Source organism: Accipiter gentilis, chromosome 17 (assembly GCF_929443795.1).
Source record: "Accipiter gentilis chromosome 17, bAccGen1.1, whole genome shotgun sequence".
Taxonomy (NCBI): Eukaryota; Metazoa; Chordata; class Aves; order Accipitriformes; family Accipitridae; genus Astur; species Astur gentilis.
In genome coordinates this window covers 27,860,560-27,881,665 of record NC_064896.1, presented here as the reverse complement: position 1 = coordinate 27,881,665, position 21,106 = coordinate 27,860,560, and the positions used below count along the sequence as shown (strand labels likewise).

Below are 21,106 nucleotides of genomic sequence, written 5' to 3'. Positions count from 1 at the left end.
GCTTTTCCCTTTCCTCCTTCTTCGCTCGCCCTTTTGGAGATGCCAGGACATATGGGAGGAGGGATAGCTGCCTCCTCATTATCATTACGCTGCAGAGAAAGCGCTCGGCAACTTCTGCCTGAGCTTCGCTGGCTGTGTTTATACCTTGTGTTTCCAGCTCCGTTGTTAAGTAACTTTATCAGCTCCTTCCGCTCAGGGGACAATTTTGCGGCGTATTTGGGAAGCTCAGACCTACAGCCCTATGCCCGCAGAGTTTTGGGAAAGGATGGCCTCAGGTGGGGATGGATGGTAGGTTTGGGCCAGCAGTACCGCATATTTCTGGGGATTGCTGTCACTACGTTTCCAGGAGACCAAGTTGCCTTCGAGCAGTTTCCTTCATCAGTTAGGGATGTGCCAGAAATACCGTTTAATCCTCCCACCATCCCTCTTCAAAAGCTTTTACCCTCTAAGGGAGGACCTCAAGGGAATACCGTACATCACAGAGCTGATTTCTTCTCGGCTTCCCACAGCTAGGTTCTGGTGGGAACAAGAACCAACTCTCTCCTGGGAGCTCGCACCCTCACAGGCACCCACAGCCCTTCCAGGGGAGCCCCTTGGCACGGCCGGTGGGCAGGCAGGGGCCATCCCGTATTCCCAGCGACAGGGCTCTTGGTCCCTCTGTCCTAATCCAGAAGATTGCCGTAAACCCCTTCTCTTCCCATCGCATTTTTCTTTTTTCCTGCTAGCAGGGTGGGTCACAGGTCTGGAAACCTTCTTTCTGAATATTTCTCACTCCATCTCGTTGTCACTGCACTTCTATTGGGTAGGTGATTTTATTTCGGTTGTATCTCTCTTACCTTTTGTAGGCTTTCCACCCTGGTAATTCTCTTAAATACTAGTTTTGGTTAGAGAAAACTGAAGTTCTGCATATTGGTATCAATAATACGTGTGCTCTTGATCTGAAACCACGTAGGCACATAATTAACCAAGAGATTTTATGCAGCTGTATTGAGTTCTGCCCAAATATTTGTGCTTTATGAGAATCTTTGGAGGAGTAGGCTTTCGTCTGCAAATATTTTAGGCCAGCAACTGTTTTTTGTGGCACGGCTGGCATAACAGGCATACACCTGACAGCTGAAGCCTCTACAGGCCGCTGAGATGGTATATAAAGAAACTCAGGGAACAAGGGAGGGGTTAAAACACAGTCCAGATGATGTGAATGTTTCCTCAGGTAGAGAAAGCTCCCTGCTTTTTGCTTGGAACAGACATTATTGTAGTCTCAAAGGGAGCTTTCCTAAATTAACATTGGCTGCGTAACTTAAGCATAGACAAATTTCACCTGAGTCTCTTCCCTGCTGTCTTATAAGACCTTCAAAAGGGGATCTGTTTTACTAGATGTGTATACACGTTATCAGCCGGCACTAGAAAACCTTTTATTTTATTCTGAGTTTTATCACCGAGTAATCTTTCAAGTATTTCTACAATTGAGCAGATGTTTAATAGCCAGGGACAAGTCTAGCATTGAAGAAAAGATATTTTCAAAGTAATTTTGGGGAACCTGACAAGAATCTGTTACTGCTGGCTGCTAACTGTGTTTTCTTCCTCTTTTGATAGATCTGGTTGTGTCAAGAAAAGTCTCTACGGACTTGGTTTAACAAAGGCATGATGGATCCGGCCCTTTGTATTCTTTGCCATTAAAGCTAGAAAAATGTTAGCTTTTTACTCTGTTGCTATCTTGCCAAACATCATTTTACTCCCAGGAAAGACTGCCTTTGTATCATGTTAGGTGCAATAGTTACCCACTTGGGCTTGTATCTTTTATCCAAGCATGCCAACTTTTTTTTTTTCCCTTTGTATTGCCAAAGATTTTGATTTATCGTGCCTCTGCTCTTTCTGAGTTAAAGTTATTTTCTTGAAAGGAGATTTTCCTGATCAGTTGCCATAAAAAACAAAGGAGGTTTCATTTGCAAATCTGCCTTGGGTGATTATAGGCATCAAGCACATTTGGATCCCTATTGCTCATGATTTATTATGACTGACAATGTATCTATGGGATGCGTGGTTAGCAAGTTTAGAGGGGAAAAAGCACTCCTGTCCCAATTAGGCTGGCAAAACTAAGTAGAGGGGAATGGTGAGAGACACAGAAATGAGAATGTTATTTCTGATAATCTAATGAAGAAGGAGAATCTCTTCAAATAGCTCCCCCAAAATTTCACTGTTCATTTAAAATGTGCCTGCTCGTTAGAAACAACTTCCCAGGCTTGCTGGTTGCTAATTACTGACTCATCTCGCAGAAAGCCGTTTGAAGGAGGTTAAGGATTGTGATGCTTTGGGTAATACGTGGCAGCAATAGCAACTGGGAAGCCTTTCTGGATCCTGCTATTGAATCAAGCCCTGGAGATGCCAAATACGATGCTGCCGTCAAGACGGAGAGCAAGCTTGTTCCTATCAAATGCACAGGATGGAGGGAAATGCCTGACAGTCATCCTTCGGATGCCTCGCTGGAAAGAAGTCCCAACCTGCTGCCTTTTTATTCTAAACCAGGAGGGCTTGTTTTGTGGTGGGCTCTTGTGCTACTTACCACCACTCCAGTGCTGGTATGAAGTAGCTCAACGGAGCTTTACCGTGGTTGTGCCAACTCTGAGACAAGGACAGTATGTGGGATATCATGAGTTTCGTTAGATTGAAAATCAACCCCCTTTCACCTTCCCAAAAGCCTGAGCTAGTTCCAAGAGATGCTGGCTACAATTCAGGCCAAGGAGAGCTGACGTGGGATAGCTGGTGGATTTATGATTTTAGATACACCTACTTTTTGGAATGGCTTTCAGTTACGTGATTGGAGTGTGGTCAAAGAATGCAACATATCTAGGATTTTCTGTGGTGTTTTGTTTGCACAATTTTCTATAAACACCAAAACAAAGTCTGGAAAGCCCTGCTGATATTCTTGATGCTTTTGTTTCTTCATTGTTTCATTGAGTACACAATGAATTTTCTCTTTGACTAAAACTTGACATTGTTTTGGTTAGGGTTTTTTTTTGAGTTGCAGCCATAACTTTTTTTAGTTTTAGAAGTGCCATTCATATTCATAGCACTGGATTCAGGAGAAGAATCTAGTCTGGTATCTTCAGAAACTGAAAGATGCGCTGCATGTTTCAGGTTCACACCAAAATATGAAATCTCAGCCCTCTTTTTCTCCTCCAAGATTGTAACATAAGGCATAGATAATTGTTTATAAAGGATTATAAAAAAGCATTTGTGTGATCACAACCAGGCCAAAAGTTCAAATTTGCTAACCTTCTAGTGAGCATTTCTAACTTGGTGGAATGTTAAGAAAGAATTAATTAAAGATATTTTCTTGTCGATATGTCTCTTGTTTTTTAATTCCAGCACAGAAAGTGAGACCAACCTGACTCAAGGACTTAAAGTGACTACTAGTGCAGTACAAAATATTCTAATGCTTTGCTAGTTGAACTGCTCATTTTTAAAACAGTATTTCATAATTAAATTTCTTCCCACCAAATCACTTATTCCACTCATTCTGGTGTCCTTCTTTGTAATTTGACCTCAGCTGGGATCCCAGTGTGAGAAATGCTGTACAAACACGAGTCTGAGATGGATCCTACACAAATAGTTTCCAAGGACAAGCCAGGCAGAAGGTGGTAGAAAGGAAGAAGTATCACTTGACTATGCAAATGGAAAACTTCCAGAGGCAGACGAGGCAGTCTTCCCAAGATCACCCTGGGAACCTCTGGCACAGCCAAGAGCTGAATTAACATCTCCCGAGTCCTTCAAAGACGATCCTTCCTCTCGCCATCACTTTAATTTCTAATCCAAAGCCAGTGGAAAGAACCCTTTGATTCCAGTGGTGTTTGAACGGAGTCCCAAACGCCCCCCAAATCCATTGTTGTTTTCCCAAGCAATGTAAAGATAAGACCTTATCCAATGCAGAGAAGAATTCTAACCTCTACTTTTGTCAACATATGCCCAGAAGTTCAGTTAAAGCACAGTAGATCAGAGAAGCTCTGTACCCTTGCTGGTAGTCAGTGTACTAAGAAAGTGATTTATTTTTGTCACTTCTTGTTGTTAGCCATGTCTCACATGGGTTACATTGGTACCATCCTTCTCTCTTTTTGAACATTGCAGTTTGAATTCAGACATGTTATTTTTGCTCAGCTCACATCGTACTTGTATATAGAGTACTTAAAGGAAAGTCTTTTTCTGACAAATTCCACGATGCTATTGCAAATCCAATATGCAGACTTCAGCATCGAATATGCAACTTCGCTATTACCATACTTATCCCTTCTGGATTATTCTACAGTTGAAAGTTTTGAGGCATTTTGGAGTTGAAACAAGACATCCCAGCTGTCATGGTATCATCAACATCATTCAACTTTATCGTGTAAAAAAAAGGCCAAACATATGGTTAGACTCTGTAATGTAAATCTACTGACTTCCATGAAATTACATCAGCCATAAATTTAGACCATTAGTTTCATCTCTCGCAATGAGAAGACCCACTGTACCGATTTTGCATTTTTATCATTCCCATTGAGGCAGTAACCACAAAACAGTTGAGGCAGAAGCTAAAATTTGTAGCCCGTATTTCCAAGAAAAGCAAAGACCCATGTTATCTTCCTCTGTTCTATTCCTATTCTAATCCCTGTGCATTTGCAACATCTCTTTCCTACATTTGGCAAAAAAACCCCAAACCCCTAGAACCAAACCCAAACCCAAAGGTCGGCTCTACGTTTTTGTTCCGAAACCTCCCAGTCAAAGCTCTGTCCTGGCAGTCAGTCTTCTGCACGCCTATGCAGCCTGCACAGAAAGGCTTCAAAGCAAATGTTTACAAAGCATATTGAAATGCCCATACTAAGTCTGTTTGGTTATCAGCTAATTTATTCTCAGGAGTAAAACCCACATTGGTGAAGTCATCCTGGGTAACTGGGCATCCTGAATGATTTTTTTTTTTTTGACAGATAACTCTCTGACTGACACATTCAATGTTTTTTGGCATCTGGAGAAAAAAAAAAAAGCTTTTAAGTTTCACTAGGTAGGTTTTTCACATGTCATTTGAGATTCCTTTACACATTTGAAAACTTCAACATCAAAATTAACTTATGCAAGAACGCTTTGTGTCCAGTGTGTATTTAATACGCTTATTACTCTGATATAGCTATCCACTATTATTATTTACCATTTACCCAGCCTTGTTTGCTGTATTCACCTGTTGCATCCTTTCTAATACTGTTATAAAAGCTTTTCTGATCAGTCTGTTTACCCACCGGGTGGTTAAACCACATGGCTACCATGGAGTCTCAGTTCCTGCATCAGACCTGAGAGGCTCCTACAATTACAAACGCAGCAGCAGGAGTCTCGATCGCAGCAACAGATATTTTCATTTCACCCCCGGTATGATTTTACTGCCAGATACATATGAAAGTCAACCTGCAAACCCTCCGTGCTCAGCCACGGAGGTGACTGATGGACAGTGCTAAAAGGGCAACGGTGAGGGGAGAGCAAGTTACAAGTGGCATTTTCTTGTCGCGTTACGAGCTTCTCTCCTATCAAATCAAAGAACAAATGGTCCCTTTGTTGCTGAGATGCTGCCCATCTGTGGCTGTGTCTAATCAGAGTTAATTATGGCAAGCTGAGTCTCTGTAATACTCCTGGTCCCCGAGCTCTGAAGGACCCACTGCTTTTTTCTGTAGCTTCCACTGCCAACTGCTGGAGCTGCCTATTATCAAACACCAAAAGGTAGAGATTGTACAGGATCCCTGGCAAGCAACACAAAGTATCCCAGCTTAATACTAAAGCAATGACTAATCAGGGTATCCCAGGAGGAAGCTTTGCAATAGCTCTTGCAAGGGTAATGAGGACAATTTCCATAGCTATGACACTTTAAGCCGAGCAAAATGCAAGCAATCTTGTTTATTCTTGTTTATTCTTTTGTGGAGCAGCAGGTAACTCGGATCCAAAAGAAAATTACTCTTCCTGGGAGAAGGATCGCACTGAGACGGGTTGCAGGATGAGCAGCCACGGCTGTTGTTTTATCATAGCAGGACTAATAGCTAAATTCTATTAATTGCTGAACGCTGTTTTGTTTGGCAAATACAGGAAGCAGTTTACATGGCTACGCAAGTGCTCTGGTTCACAGTCCTTCTGAAATACTATTATTGTAACGGGATAATACTGATTAAGGACAGTTCCCTGAGGAAGGAGGGCCTTTTGATGATTGAGTCATTTCCTTTCCCTGCTTGACATCAGCAAGATAGCGCTTCTCTCACCACAGACACACACCCTTTGTAGCCAGAGACTTCTCCAGTGAGGAGGTCAAAAGCACACGCCTCAGCCTTTAGGTGGAAATGCCTGAGCGTGCGAGTCCTAAAGAAAGCACTGAATCACCAGAAATATGCCCAGAGCCCAAGCAGAGACTATTTTTTTCCCCAAACATTCTGTTTGCCAGTCCCCTTTCAAAACTACAGGCTAATACTGGTTTTGGCTATGCCACTCTGCTGGAATAACCTTTCAACCTTTTAATCTTTGATTTTTGTTCTCCGAGAGGTTTGGCAAATTAATTTGAAAACAGCGATGGGTTTACCATCTAACGGAAGGCAACGACACCTCTGCAAACCACTGAAGTACAGCCTTCTGCTTCTGGACGTGGTCACCTGCCATCAGTAAAGAGCTGACCAAGGCCGCTACCTCCGTTAACACAGATCAGGAATCGGTACTAGCAAATGCTGTTCGCTCCTAAACTAGAGCAAATTGAGATTTGGGACCTAGAGGGAAAAGATTCCACGTTCTCTTACAACTGACGGGCACCAACGAAATCCCAGCTCCCACACCGTGCAAGCAGCAGGGGATCCCGATCATATAGGAACATGGTAGATAAGAAAAACCCTCAGCCTCTCCTCTCTCTTTGATTTTTGTCACGTGTTGCCATGGGAGATGCTTGAATGAGCTCAAGTCTAACTATGGCTTAGCAAGAAAATGTTCCCGTTATCATGTCTGAGCTAAAACTGGGTTCTTCTAAATGTTTTCCCTTTTGAGGTACAGTAATTGCTCTCCGATTAGGCAGGAAACTGTACCAGCATTATTGCTCGAAAGGAGCCAGCGTTATCAAAAAACAACACATCAGGGCCTGTCCTCACAGGAAGGGAATCATAAGTAATCGGCAGCGCTATAATGCAATTGGCTGCTGGTCCCTGCGCGCCGAGGGGACAGAGAGCAGAAAAAAAAACATTTTCGGACTTCTGTTTGTGACCAAAGTATTTTAAAAGAGCCCTGGTTCCTCTTTGCCTCCCTGCTTGGCTTCTCCAAACATTGCTGTATTTCCTCAACAGAACAAAAAAAAAACCTCGGCGTGTGCGAGAACGCAGCGCAGGGTCCTTCCACCCAAAGGGTTGTTTTGCAGACTGGTGCCATCCCTTCCCCGGACGCTCCACCAGTTTGCACTGGGAAAGCCGCCCTCATCGGGCAATGTTAGTCAAGGGGAAGAACTGCCCTAGCGTAGCAAGATGATGAAGACCCTTGGGTGGTACAGTTCCTACACTTCATTCCCTTTCAGATTATCTCCCTCGGAAGTTCCTTCTAAAAGACGGGCATGCTCCAACGTCTGTGAGTACGGCACAGGAGCCATGGTGGGTGTAAAGTTGGTTCTAGTTGACATAATGGCCTCTTAACACTGTCCAAGTGGTAAGAGAGCTTAATTTCATCTACTCCCCATCGTGAGGTACATCAATATTATTTGACTGTGAGACTGACCAGGACCTACGCATCCATCCGTCCATCCATCTGTAAATACACCCACTCACCCCTAAGCACACACTACAAGAACTGTGCAAAGTACTTACAACTGGATTACGTAGCGAGAGCCAGCCTGCTCTCAGCATGTGCTACAAAAGGAAACAAAAATACTTAATTTGGTTATCAATACAAAATCTGACTGGAAAACTCACCTGGTCTTTTAAGCTAAATTCTACTGAAGTGCTGTTTTGCTCTGCTTCTGCTAGCTGCGTGTTTTGGGATTTGCAGGGATGTGCAGAGATGAGGTCTACTGTTGATCTGTCCAAGTTCCTCACTGTGTCTTCAGGTCATATATATATATTTTTAACAGCGTTTACGAGTCCAGCGGTGAGAATCAGAGATATCAGGAATCCAGGAAAACTGCTGCATCTGACGATGTTTGTTCCGATGGTCGTTGCGGGATGTGTTCCCATCGTGACACAGATGGAGAGGGACAGTCGCTCATCACTCATTAGAATCTCAGCGTGACACAGAGGTCGGTCACAAAGGGAGGTCTTTGTAACACTACACTGAAGCCTCAACCTCACAACTGTCTGGAATAGATAGAATTTTACAGAAGGGTAAAAAAAAAGTCCATCCTCGGGGCCAGTTGGGTGAGAAAATGTCAGGATTTTAACTGAAGTAGACAAAGCAATGAAGAGAACCTCCCGCAACAAGCTGCAACGCTAGCCCCCTAAAAGTATCTCTTTGAAAAAAGAAGACATCAGGTGACAATTTCAAACTCAGCGAGGGCCTCAACATCTGCTGAAAGTGGCATTTGAGATTTCCAAAGAGAAGATTCTTAGATGCTTTTACAATTTTTTTCTCTACCACGATTCGCATCAGTGAGTGAGCTTCAAACTGTTGGTTGTCCTGCTAGGGGGGGTTTCCCAGGACTGGAATACCGCTCGAGCCTCTCAGACCAGCAAAATGCTGCTTACAGGAGTCCCCAAATTCTCAGCACTGCGTGCAGGACTCTACTGCTGTCCATCACAAGTAAGCTGGTCGCCAGACACCAGTTGGGTCTGGAGAGGTGGCCAGGGAGCGTAGGATGGGGTCAAGGGAAGGCAGGTCGGAAAGGGTTTCCCATCCTGCTGGAACACAGGTGCAGAATTATAGGTCCCACTCTCTTCAGGTAGGTCTGGGGACATGGGGTGGTAGAGAAGCTGTGAGATTTGTGAAATTTGTGAAAAGAAATGCAGGAGAGTCTCCTGGAGGAGAATTTTAATACCTGTTTCTACTCAACTGAGTCCTCAGCACAGACCTTCTGACAATCCCCGATGGATGAGAAAAGGAAGTAATAAAACAGGAAACAAAAAATTCTGCCAATGGACCATTTTGCAATGTTCCAATATTTTGCTGTTCGGTGAGTTTAACTATGGGTAACAAAAAGGAAAACATGCGAGCCTTGAGCTGTCAGAGAAGAGGCTGAAAAATCAGATAGTGTCAGGGAGAAGGCTCACAACGTTTTATGCTTATCATCTGTCCACAGAAATAGAAATATTTGTCCTTCTATCTCTACTTTTCCTGTCTGTTTTTTTCTCATCTATTATACATGGAAGTGCTCACTGCTTAATTGAGTGCCCACACTAGCTTGGTGGCAGTCTGCAAAGGGACGTGATCACGTCCCCTGGTCCCACACCCCACACACAACGTCTTAACCTCCATCTCAGGAGCCTGGACTGCTAAAAATTCACAGATAGAAAGTCTGAAGAGACAAAGTAAGAACATCCTCTTTGCCAAGGAGCCACCATTTCCCCATTTGGTCCGATCTAGTGGTCATCATCCTTCAAACCTCAGCGGAAAGCTTTTACCTCAAGGGGTATTGCGAGTACCGAGTTGCTTTTACATCTCAGTTGCTCTCCCTCAGTTGACTTTTGTCAGTTTGCTTGTTTGTTTTAGTGGTCATGTTTTTAAATTGAAGCCTGTGTGCCCAGAAGGCACATAAAATAAGAGGCTTTTAAAAGCCAGAGGATAAATAAAACACAACCTTGAATAAACAACAGGCTTTTGTCCTAATTTCCTTCCATTCCTTAATGGATGCTGATAAACTATCTGAATTTCTCAGTGTATTAATGCCACACTGACAGTAATATGAAACCCACAACCTCACAATAGCAATGATTTGACCAAATCGTTAACTTTTAGACAAGCAATTGTTTCATTCAGTGTGGCTTGTAGGCTATCGTGGTCTTACCAGGCTGCTCCTTTCTCTACCCCATCATAGACTATTTCAGCGAGATACATTAATCAAAGAAAACTGCTAGACCCACTCGGGGCTAATATATTTCATAGAAAAAAAAATCTTGTTTGATCAGGTAAGAACATGCACATCATGTTTCATTACTGATTTTGTACACACCACTCTGTTACTAAATAATACAGCTTATTTTCTGCATCAAAACCTTTCTTGGTATGTAAGACTGTGGCTAACAGAAGTATTAATACTTTATGTTGCTTTTTTTTTCCTATGCAGAGCAGCAACAAAGTAAAGACATAGTATTTTCAGGACCTAGGAACATGTTTCTGAGTAAAGTAAGAGAACTGGAGGAACATGCCAAGGACACTTCTTTGGGAGGTGGATTCACGCCAGGTTAAGCATAGTCCTTGTCACTGCTTTTGTCAGCCAGTGCTTCAGGTCTGGTTGTTCCAGAGGAACCAACTGGTCCCAGTTTTGCTAATTAACTGAGGTGTGAAGAGGAATTCTCAGCACGGCCTGAGCCGAGACCCTCACCCAGCAGCAGAGATCGTATGAACCACAGGCTAGTCGTAATGATGACATTAAGCTCCGCGTTTTCCTAGAGCCTGTTGGTGCTTGTCCCAACACATGACACACTCTGGCAAGTATCCCTGTCGCCGTATGACTGCGAGCAACTCCCATTTCACCCTCATCGTCCTGCACTATGTATCTGCAAAAGTGTTACCACAGTTCCATTTGTGCCTATTGTCCTCTACAGTTACCTCCACCATGACGACCTTTTCTTTATTGTTTCTGGTCATTCAATGCTCACACTGGCCCACCCTGGAAGACTGTGGTCAATTCTTCCCTTCACCCACGTTTGTGTATTGATGTATTTTTTACCGTGAGGGTGGTGAAATGCTGGAGCAGGTTGCCCGGGGAGGTGGTGGATGCCCCATCCCTGGAGACATCCAAGGTCAGGTGGGACGGGGCTCTGAGCGACCTGATCTGGTAGAAGATGTCCCTGCTCGTTGCAGCGGGGTTGCACTAGATGACCTCTAAAGGTCCCTTCCAACCCAAACCATTGTTTGATTACTAATCTATGAGTACTAATACATAAGCTGCAAGTGCTAAATAAATGCCGAGACCTGTATTGAAGTGCAAGAACTGCTCCTACGCAGCTTCTTCCAGTATTTCACTGGCACTGTAAGTAACAAGGCGCCTTTTTAGCACCTCAGTTCAGTGAGGATTGGAGCCTGAGCCCAGGATTTCTGCTTCCAGCAGCTACGATCCATGAGTCCACTCACCCTATTTGTGCTCTAGACTCTGTCTCAAGGGCAAGTCAAAACAGACCAAACACCCACCCAAGGTTTTGTTTTGAGAACATTCCCAGGGTAAGTCCCACCCAATTCATTTTTCTTTCTAAAAGTCTCGAAACAAAACAAGCTGTGCTCAATAACACACAGACACACACTGAACATGGCCAGAAATAGGCAGCAAGAAAAACACCTTTACAGAAAAATACAACTTTGGGCAAGTCTAGACACAGACAGTGTTCATTTTGCATGTGTATGGACTTAAGGTTGATTGCTTGGTGATGGGCTACATGGTAGAAAAATTGTTTCTCCTTTGTATCGATCCATTCACTGTTGTCTGTTTAAGGACATGTATAACTTTTACCAGAGGACGGTGATAATTTTCACAGCCAGATTTAACTTTTCTTCAGAAACAAACAAAACATTAAACCAGGCCAATTCATAAAAATACATTAAAATATTCCATATAAAATGACTACACATGCAGGAATGAAAGCTGAGAATTCAGAGACAAATGGAAAGCACCATAATTTGTTACGAGAGGAGCAGATGAGCAACATCCTAAACAGCAGTAATATTTGTCCATGTATTGGTTTTCCCTAAAGGATTATTTTCTCATATAACGAGAAAAGAAGCCAGACCTTACATCATCAGAAACTGAATCTCTGAGCATCCACATGAGAATCAAGCAGGGTATGGATTCAAGTATCAAAAGGAAGACAGCGCAGGTTTCCTAAACTATGAGTTTACAGAATGAAAAGGAGAGGATCTCAGCTTCTGCAATGTGAGGCAGACTGAAAAAAAAAAGAGATTTTAAGTCTAAACTTAATATACATTTCAACCATGAAGGCAAATTAAAGTTCTCATATGCTCGGGATTGACCCAGAACCAAAAGAAATGGGAGTCGAGCCTTTCCCTTCCAGTCACAAGCCTTTTTTCTCTTTCATCCTTACAAGCATCTTGGACATTGCAGCGTGCCCTCGGTTCATCCTTGGGAGCTGACAGCACGCAGCACGCCACAGGAGCAGGTCTGTGAGCAGCAAGCCTGGCTGTGTTATGATGAATTCTCTCAGTTATAATGATTTGGAGAAAAATATTGTTCATGGGCTACATAAACAATTTTAATTGGCTCAGGCGCCCAAAATGTGCTTTTTTTGTTTGGCTGCCAAGGTTGCTTTCTCGCTTGCTAATTATGTTTCGCTTTAGCTTTCAGCAAAAACAGGAAATAAAGCATCCATTACTCGAATGACAATTTTTCAACAAGCCAACATTTCAACATCCATTGTGTAATTTCCGACCTAGAGCCAGCTAGGAGCTAAGTGCCCTTAGAACCATATATCCCCTCTTACAAGGGCCTTATCGGCCCCCCGTGCTCCTAAATAACAGGGCACAGGGGCTGAATCACGGGCCAGAGATGTTTACCCACTGCCCGAAGAACCCCCCTCCGTAACACAAGATTTTGTGAATCCTGCAGAAGAACATCTCAAGAGGCTTTTGCTCTCTCCCGCGGGCTGGCTGGCAGCCACCTCCTGCGTCACTCTTTGGCCGATGCCCATTTTCATGGCGTTTCTTTTCCTCTCTCCCATACGCAGTAACAGGTTTCTTCTTCCAACAAAGGTAGCTGGTAGCTCAAGTCGATGCGGTGGGTGTTCGATGTTCGCCTGCTCTGATACAGATGATAAAAGACAGAGGGAAGCTGGGAATCATCACCCATGTGTTGGGCAGCCGTTGGCTTTATTGAGCCATCAGTTCCACTCACGGATTCATTTTCTTCACAATAGTATTCAAACCAGCTCTTTGTGTCCTCGAGGAAAATTCAATATAAATGTATTTGCAACTTTAAATTATCATCATACAGGTCAGTGGGCATGGAACTCGATACAAACAAAACATCTTCAAAACTGTGGTTACAGACGTAGTTTTTCTTATGTAAACTCTCTGACATAAACATTGTGGATTTACCTAGGATGTCTGAAAATCAAACCGGCGAGATTCTAGAAACAGATTACAATATAGTCTCTCCTCCCTTATATGAAATTATGGTGGTCCCAAGCCGCACCACCGGCAGAAGAGGGTTGGACGGAGGAGTGAATGTGTTTTCCTTTTACATCTCTGTTTCTTTAGTGCTGGTATTGATTCTAAGCTCTGACATGTTTGGGGTTTATTTTTAACGAGTCTTGTGAGTTAGATGCGCTCCCTGAAATGCCCTGCCTTTTGTGGTTTCAAAACACACTATCAAAACCACCTAGAAGAGATGCTGTGTGCCATTTCCCAGTTCACGTGTGGAGAAAAAGCTCTTATTCCACTTGTTCAGCCAACTGAGCTGTAATTGGCAAAGCAAGCGATAGGTATATACCACATTGTGGGGGTGAATGAGGATGCCCTTTAAATTACCTATAAAACCCTTTGATTCAAAGTGCTGATGTTGCCATAGGCAATTTGCTAAGCTTATTGATCATCTTCTGTTTAAATTAAAGTTTGATGTCCTGGAACAGGCTATTCAGCACCGAGAGCTAATGGGATGGGATGAGATACAGGGCGCGAGAGAAACACATGCACACAGGGGAAATGGATTGTGGTCAAAAAGAAAAAAAAATAGAGAGTTATATGCTGAATAGGTTCCACGGGTCAGTTAGCAATAAATATCGTGGTGATAAAAGAGTCCAGTGTGAATATTGAAGGTAGGGGTTTTGCTGTGTAATTAAAGGAAAATGGACAGCTTGTTAGAAAACTAAAATTTCAGAGAAAGGGGGTGAAACAGAGGGTGTTAAGATTTATTATAAATGTGTACATACAAGCTTAGTGATTTCTGCCAGAAATTCCAGCTCCCCCAAGTTTTTGGTCAGTTGGGTTAGATGCGAGCCAGCATGGGCAAGAGTTGATAGGCTTCAGGTAAATGTTGGCCAAGGCAACTTGGAAGAGGTTGTCCCTAATAGCACCCCTCTGGCTGCGTGTCTGTCTCTCCAGCTGCCAATCAATCGTACAATCATTCAAACTCAAACAAAATAAGAGCTTTAGAAGGAAGAAAAATCAGGCTTTCGTAAAGAATGGAATGTACCTTGCTGGAGCTGTACCCAGCGGGACTGAGGCTTTTTTCCCCTATGAAAATCTAGCTTGATTTCATGGTCTTAGAGTCATTTTCAAACTTTTAAGTATTTTCATTGCACAAGACCCCACTTGTCCTACCATTAATGAAACATATGCCTTTGCAGAAGGAATATCAAGATAAATTCTATATTTGAGTTACCAAGGGTGTAACTGAGAGCACAATTGAACTGACTTTAAACTCGGAAACTGTGAAATCAGTCTTCGCATAGAAGAATTCAATCCTGCAGAGCTGTTGAGCAAGGGACCATTGGCAGAATGGCTTGAGAAGTCTTTCTAGCCCAGGATTTCCCTCTAAGTCATAGCAGAAGCATCGCAGTCGGGCTGGGGATGTACAATGTGTGTACGTAGAGGTTTTATTACTTACCCAAGAGGCAGAAGGACAGCAGCTACTACTAAGCTTATAAGTACAAGCTAGGACTGTATGAAGATAGAGTAAATTTTGCCCAGGCTGACCTAGGAAGCAATTTGATAGCCCCCAAAACTTATTAAAGCTGAAACAGTCATGGTAAATAGTGGTCCTGTGACATGTATACTAGCAAAACCTCCTCAAGACAAACTGACTGCTGCTGATGATTCGGGTAGGAAATCATCGGACGCTCTCCTTTTTCTCCAATATGGCTGTAAATACATAAGCCAATTAATCCTTTAAGAAGGAAAGGCTTGCAAGATATGGACCTACTTCTGAGCCATCTAAGAATCCAGAATTTTTGTTCGTGACCGAGCCCATCCACTTGACATCAATTACAGGGCACGTTAGCAGATTTAACTTGCTGGTTGGGGTGGGGATCTTGTTCCTCTGTGCTAAAAGCCACTGAAGAGACCTGTAGACTTGGTCTTGCCTCACATGTGCACCGTAAATGAAGATACTCTCAGGCTGCATCTCTAACATTCAGTTCTAATCTATTTCTGTTCTCATCTGAGGGTGGTCATCCCTACCGAAATCATTCTTCTTTGTGTGTGATTTGCACTGTGGGCTAAATCCTCCACACCCTTCTGTGCTGCTACATTCTCCTGGGATGTACATTCATAGAATCCTAGAATGGTTTGGATTAGAAGGGACCTTTAAAGGTCATCTAGTCCAACCTCCCTGCAATAAGCAGGGACATGTTCGACTAGATCAGGTTGCTCAGAGCCCCCGTCCAGCCTGACCTTGAATGTTGCCAGGAATGGGGCGTCTACAATCAATCTCTCCCACTTCACTGCAGCTGAGGTGAAAAGTAGCCTGGGAATCTTAAATCTGGCCGGGTCACTGATGCTGGGAAGCAAATGTTCAAGCTCTCACCCAGAGCAGGAACCTAACTGTCTCTTCTACATTTACATTTTATTTCAGCAAAAAAAATCTTTGTGGGAAGACTAATCACGCAAAAAAGCAATAAGAGCAAAAGACTTGTAGCCCTAAACATCTACTTTCAGCTATTAAGCAAGTTTCGCCACCCTACCAGTGTTTTCCCTCCTGTTCACCCTCCTTTGGCCATGGCAGGGAGTGTACCTTCCCTGATTCTGCCAAAAATCAAGCCCAGGAATTGCTTGCAGCATTTAGAAACCTGATTTCCACACGCTGGAGAGTGGTTGGTGAAGCTGGAGTCCCGGGAAGAGCGCGTGGAAGAAACGGGAGGAGCACTGACAAGAAAACCCAGATTTTCTGAGAAGCCCAGCACGGACCGTGCGTCATGGAAAGATGGTTTTACAATCTCCACTGCAATTTTTGTTGCTGTGGGGTCCAAACTTGCCCTCATTACAATTTTAGTCATCTTCATATTTGGTGATAGAGAGACATCTCTCCTGCTTCCAGTCAGTCCCAGGAATAGCTCGTGTTGTTGCAAAGAGAGGGTTTTCACTGTTAAGCGACAAGGGAATTGCCTTACGTCGGATCCTGATGCTTACGTTACAGCAGCAAACAAGCAGCAGTCCCATTTGGCTTGGAAAGCAACAGGAACACTTGGAAGCAAGAAACTCTGCGAGTAAAGATAGAAAGACTCGTGACAACAGCGATACGTCCTACTTTCCTTCACCTAAAATGGTGACGAGGCAGAGGTTTACCAGGGAAGCATAGTGGCAATAAGAAATACAAGTTATTGGCCACCACGTCCCACTAAGCTGCACAGTTCCTAGCCCACCTCTGCTCATACGGCCGCTGGAACAAAGTCCTCAGTTGCTCCATACCTCAGTTTACCGCTTTGCATCCATTCTCTATAAATACAGAAAACGGTGAGGTTTAAATCATGAACCCTTCTTTGCCGCCAGAAACGGGAGAAACGCACGGGCAAATATTTCATCTATTTCCCGATACAGGTCCGAGGAGCCCGAATGACCCAACCGCAGCCTAAGCCCGAGCCCGCAGATGTTTTACAGCCATCAAACCTTCACCGCTGATGTATGTCAGCCGGTACCCAGCGAGCTGCGGTGCCCGGGAAGAGCTATCGCAGGAAGCCATCTGTGCGAAGGCAGCCTTTGCAGGAAACCCAGCCAGGCCAGCAGCTATTTTTTATTATTATTTCTCTCCCTGACAGTTTTCTCCTTGACACCTTCCCTAAACAACACCGGGGAGGAAGTAAGTTGTCAATTGAAAATCGTCACTTGTTATTAGCCGTGGAATGCAAAGTACTTTAGTTAAGAAACCGATGCGTAGCAGATTTGCATTTATTTCCTGTAGGCGTAGTTAACAGGAAATCTATTTGAAAAAGAAATAATTAGAAAACTCCAGTGGGTGCTTTTAGAATCATAGAATCATTTAGGTGGGAAAAGACCTTTAAGATCTTCAACTCCAACTGTCCAACTTCTGAAAAGAATAATTTCTGTCCGGCCAGAAATTCATGCTGAGGGTTTTGGTGAATTCTTGAAAACACAGAAGGGTTAGAAAGAGGGCTGAAGAGAATAGGAGAAAAAATCAATTAGTGGACAAAGTCTGATAAAAACTTCAAACAAGTCACAGGAAAGCATTAGTGCAGAATGTACCTGTAGGATCTCAGTGGACACTCTCCTAAGAAAGCAAAGCCAATCCCACCCTCCAAATTAAAACTACGTCTTTTCCACGGCTAAATAATGACTGAAATGGCCATTAATTCTACAACACGCACAGGGTGGTGGGAAGAAAACACAGAAAATGATGCTAAGATTGCAAACTATCATATTGTTCATAACTGTTGTTGCAATATTAGGGGAGTTATCCCGCCTTGGAAATTTTTTTCCTCTGCCCAGGCCGCTGGCTAGGTAATGATTTTATTTTCTATTATGCAAAATAACTAAAATAACTTTAGAATATTCCCCGAGCAATTGCTGTTCATAAAAATCTTCCTAGATTGAAACTGTAAATCTATAAAATAAATCTAAAATCTAAACCTCCCCAAATCTATAAAAGAAGGCTATCAATTTGATGTAGACAACATTATTTTAACAGTCTGGTGATTTTGTTTGCGTTATCTTAAAAAAAAAGATCATAATTCAGCCTTTCCCCAAACATAAGCTTAAAGTAAGCTTAAAGTGTGTCATTTCTGCCATACTCTACTGTGGGGAAGACCACTAGATTTTGGAGTCAGCCTTGTGTTCACCTACCGCGAATGGCCTCAGGTTGGTCACAGACTCTAAGCCTACGTTACAAACCTGGGCTGGCTCAGAGGTGGGAGGAGAAATGATGCCCGATCAGCACAGCCGTGTGGGCAAAAGCTCCCAGCGCGGAAGAATTCATCCTAGCAAAATTCCGCTTTTGCCAGCAGAGCGTGTTTCACCCGAGGAAGGCTGCAAGAAACTCCTCCAGAAGATGTTTAAGGTTTAAGCTATGGCTACAAAATCAGTGTTTTGCCGGTACGGTGTAAGAGCGTAGGCAAAATATCGCCCATTTAGGTCTGTCCCAAGTTTCCTACTCAGCGGGGTAGTAAAGGAAATAGGAAATCGGATGTCAGGAAGGCAGTGAAGAAATCTCTGAGTCTAAAGGGGAATCTCCCAAAGCAGCGATCCCTCCAGTAAACAGGAATGTTGGGATCTTCCTGCCCTGCAACAGCACTGGCAGCTCTCGCAGGCTGCAGAATAACCCAGCTGCAGGGGACCGGGGGGAGAAATTGTGCAATAAGCTCAATCGGCGCTGAAATGAGGAAGGAAATAATGTGTTAAATGATTTAATTTTCTAAGTTCGCTTTGTTCCTTGCAGATAGACCTAGAATCGGAGCTGATTACAGTGCCTTGTTTTGATTAATGGAGAGAGATCTAAGACGGAGACAGTTCTATCAGTTTCAAAGAGTTTCCACATCTTGTATTTCATTTTCATGGCGGGGGTCAGGAATTCAAAGGACATTTATCTTTCATTCTTTATAGCTAAAAAATGATTCTCAACGATGCTAGTTTAATGCTAGTCAACTCCACTGACCTTACATTTCCTATACTTCAGTGGAATTACTCCAGATTTACACCAGTGGAAGTAGGTACGCTTCATGTGACGCTAAATGAATTGACGAGCTTTAAGTGGTCTGTACATGCTGGTTCCACTTCTTGGGGAGTTAGATGGAATTTAGAGGTAATCGATTATTTTAGCTGTGTTTCAGCTCTACATATTCCACCAGTCAGGCTTCCCTTGTAATGCAGCCAGAATTTGGAAGTTAATGGGCCAAGTGCAGTCTCAGATGCACCCTGGGATGCTGTTGAGATCTGGTGTGTCCCCCCGCGACCATCACTCCTTCTGCCAGTGCCTGACAAATCCGAGCACCTCTGTACTGCCGCAGGAGATTAAAGCAACATTTCTTTTGTACTACCCGGTAATCTTGATGCTTGGTGGTAAAGTTAACGTACGGGATTGTCATTCAACTCATTTCGCACCGGCTGCCGAAGAGCCTTCAACGCACAACGAGGTTCTGTTGCTACCAGCCTCGAGCAGATCTGAGCCGGCTATCTAAAGGCAAAATCATCGCACACCCATCCGTTCCTCAGTTTCAGAGGATGTGCGGTGCAGAAAGCCATCGCTGGAGAGCCAACGCAATCACCGTCGCTTCTAAATGAATCGTTAAAAAGAATCTAGGATTCCTGACGCTCACAGCCCTGTCGTAACTACTAGAAAGCACCTCCACCCCCCCACCGAAGTCTCTAATTCTCAGGAACTGCAACTCTCTTGAGGCTTGGCGAAAGGGGAAACGGGGGAGAAATGTGTATTAGACAGCTCTGTCCTTTAGTGAGTGTGTTCCTTTTAATAAGGAATGAAGACAGGCTTACAGAGCCTATTAGTTGTTCCACATACACATTCATTGGGAAGGGGAATTAGTTTCTGGCTAGCACACAGCCGCTGGGTAACACAAAGGAAAGACTCCTTTAATCTTCTGCAGCAGTATAGCGGTGTCCAGGCTTGTCAGAAGCTGCAGGAGGAGTGATGGCCTTGCTGCTGACAGCCTTCTAATTGCGTAGTAGAAAGCAGCTCTAAAGGACGTATTTGTGCCAACAAGTGCGGCTTGACATCAAGAGGGGTCTGTTGAGGAACGGAGAGGGGGAGTACAGCGGGACCGCAGTGCTGGATGCTGTATTGGTTTTGTCTGGCAAGGTTTTGGTAGCGGGGGGGGTTACAGGGGTGGCTTCTGCAAGAAGCTGCTGGAAGCTTCCCCTGTGTTCGAGAGAGAGCGGGCCCGTACCAGCCGGCTCTAAGATGGACCCGCCGCCGGCCAAGGCCGAGCCAATCAGTGATAGTGGTAACGCCTCTGTGATAACATTTTTAAGAAGGAAAAAAAAGTTGGGACGGAGAGAAACAGCCGCCGGAGTGAGGAGTGAGAACATGTAAGAGAAACAAGCCTGCGGACACCAAGGTCAGTGCAGAAGGAGGGGGAGGAGATGCTCCAGGCGCCGGAGCGAAGATTCCCCTGCAGCCCGTGGTGAAGACCCTGGTGAGGCAGGCTGTCCCCCTGCAGTCCAGGGAGGTCCACGGTGGAGCAGATCTCCACCTGCAGCCCACGGAGGACCCCACGCCGGAGCAGGTGGGTTCCCGAAGGAGGCTGTGACCCCGTGGGAACCCCGCGCTGGAGCAGGTTCCCGGCAGGACCTGCGCATCTGTGGAGAGAGGAGCCCACGGAGCAGGTTTTCTGGCAGGACTTGTGACCCCGTGGGGGACCCGCGCTGGAGCAGTGTGCTCCTGAAGGACTGCACACCGTGGAATGGACCCATGCCGGAGCAGTTCGTGAAGAACTGCAGCCCGTGGGAATGGCCCACGTTGGAGGAGTTCGTGGAGGACTGTCTCCCGTGGGTGGGACCCCACGCTGGAGCAGGGGAAGAGTGTGATCAGCCCTCGCCCTGAGGAGGTGAAGCGGCAGAAAATAACGTGTGATGACCATAAACCCCATCCCTGTCCCCCTGTGCCGCTGGGGGGGCTTGGTGGTGAAATCCGGGAGTGAAGTTGTGCCCGGGAAGAAGGGAGGGGTGGCGGGAAGGTGTTCTGAGATTTCGTTTTATTTCTCATTACCTTGCTCTGGTTGATTTGTAATAAATTGAGTTAATCTTTCCCAAATTGAGTCTGTTTTGCCCGTGACGGTAATAGCGAATGATCTCTCCTGTCCTTATCTCGACCCGCAAGCCTTTTGTTATATTTTTTCTCTCCCCTGTCCAGCTGAGGATGGGGGAGTGATAGAACGGCTTTGGTGGGCACCTGGTGTTCAGCCAGGGTCAACCCATCACAGATGCTGTCCGAGCCTGGCGGGGCTTGGGTTTCACCGCCAGCAGAGCGTGATCGTGCTGAGGTTGCCCGTAGCTGGTGGAAAGCTACGGCAGAGAA

General features: G+C 44.5%; 1 long non-coding RNA gene across 1 annotated transcript; it reads left to right on the top strand.

Moving 5' to 3' along the window:
* The first annotated feature begins 7,943 nt into the window (after nt 1–7,943).
* On the top strand, nt 7,944–20,836 carry LOC126047166 (uncharacterized). The gene is made up of 2 exons (XR_007508517.1): nt 7,944–16,578; nt 16,663–20,836. It is a non-coding gene; the product is annotated as an uncharacterized LOC126047166 (long non-coding RNA).
* Nucleotides 20,837–21,106: the final 270 nt, after the last annotated feature.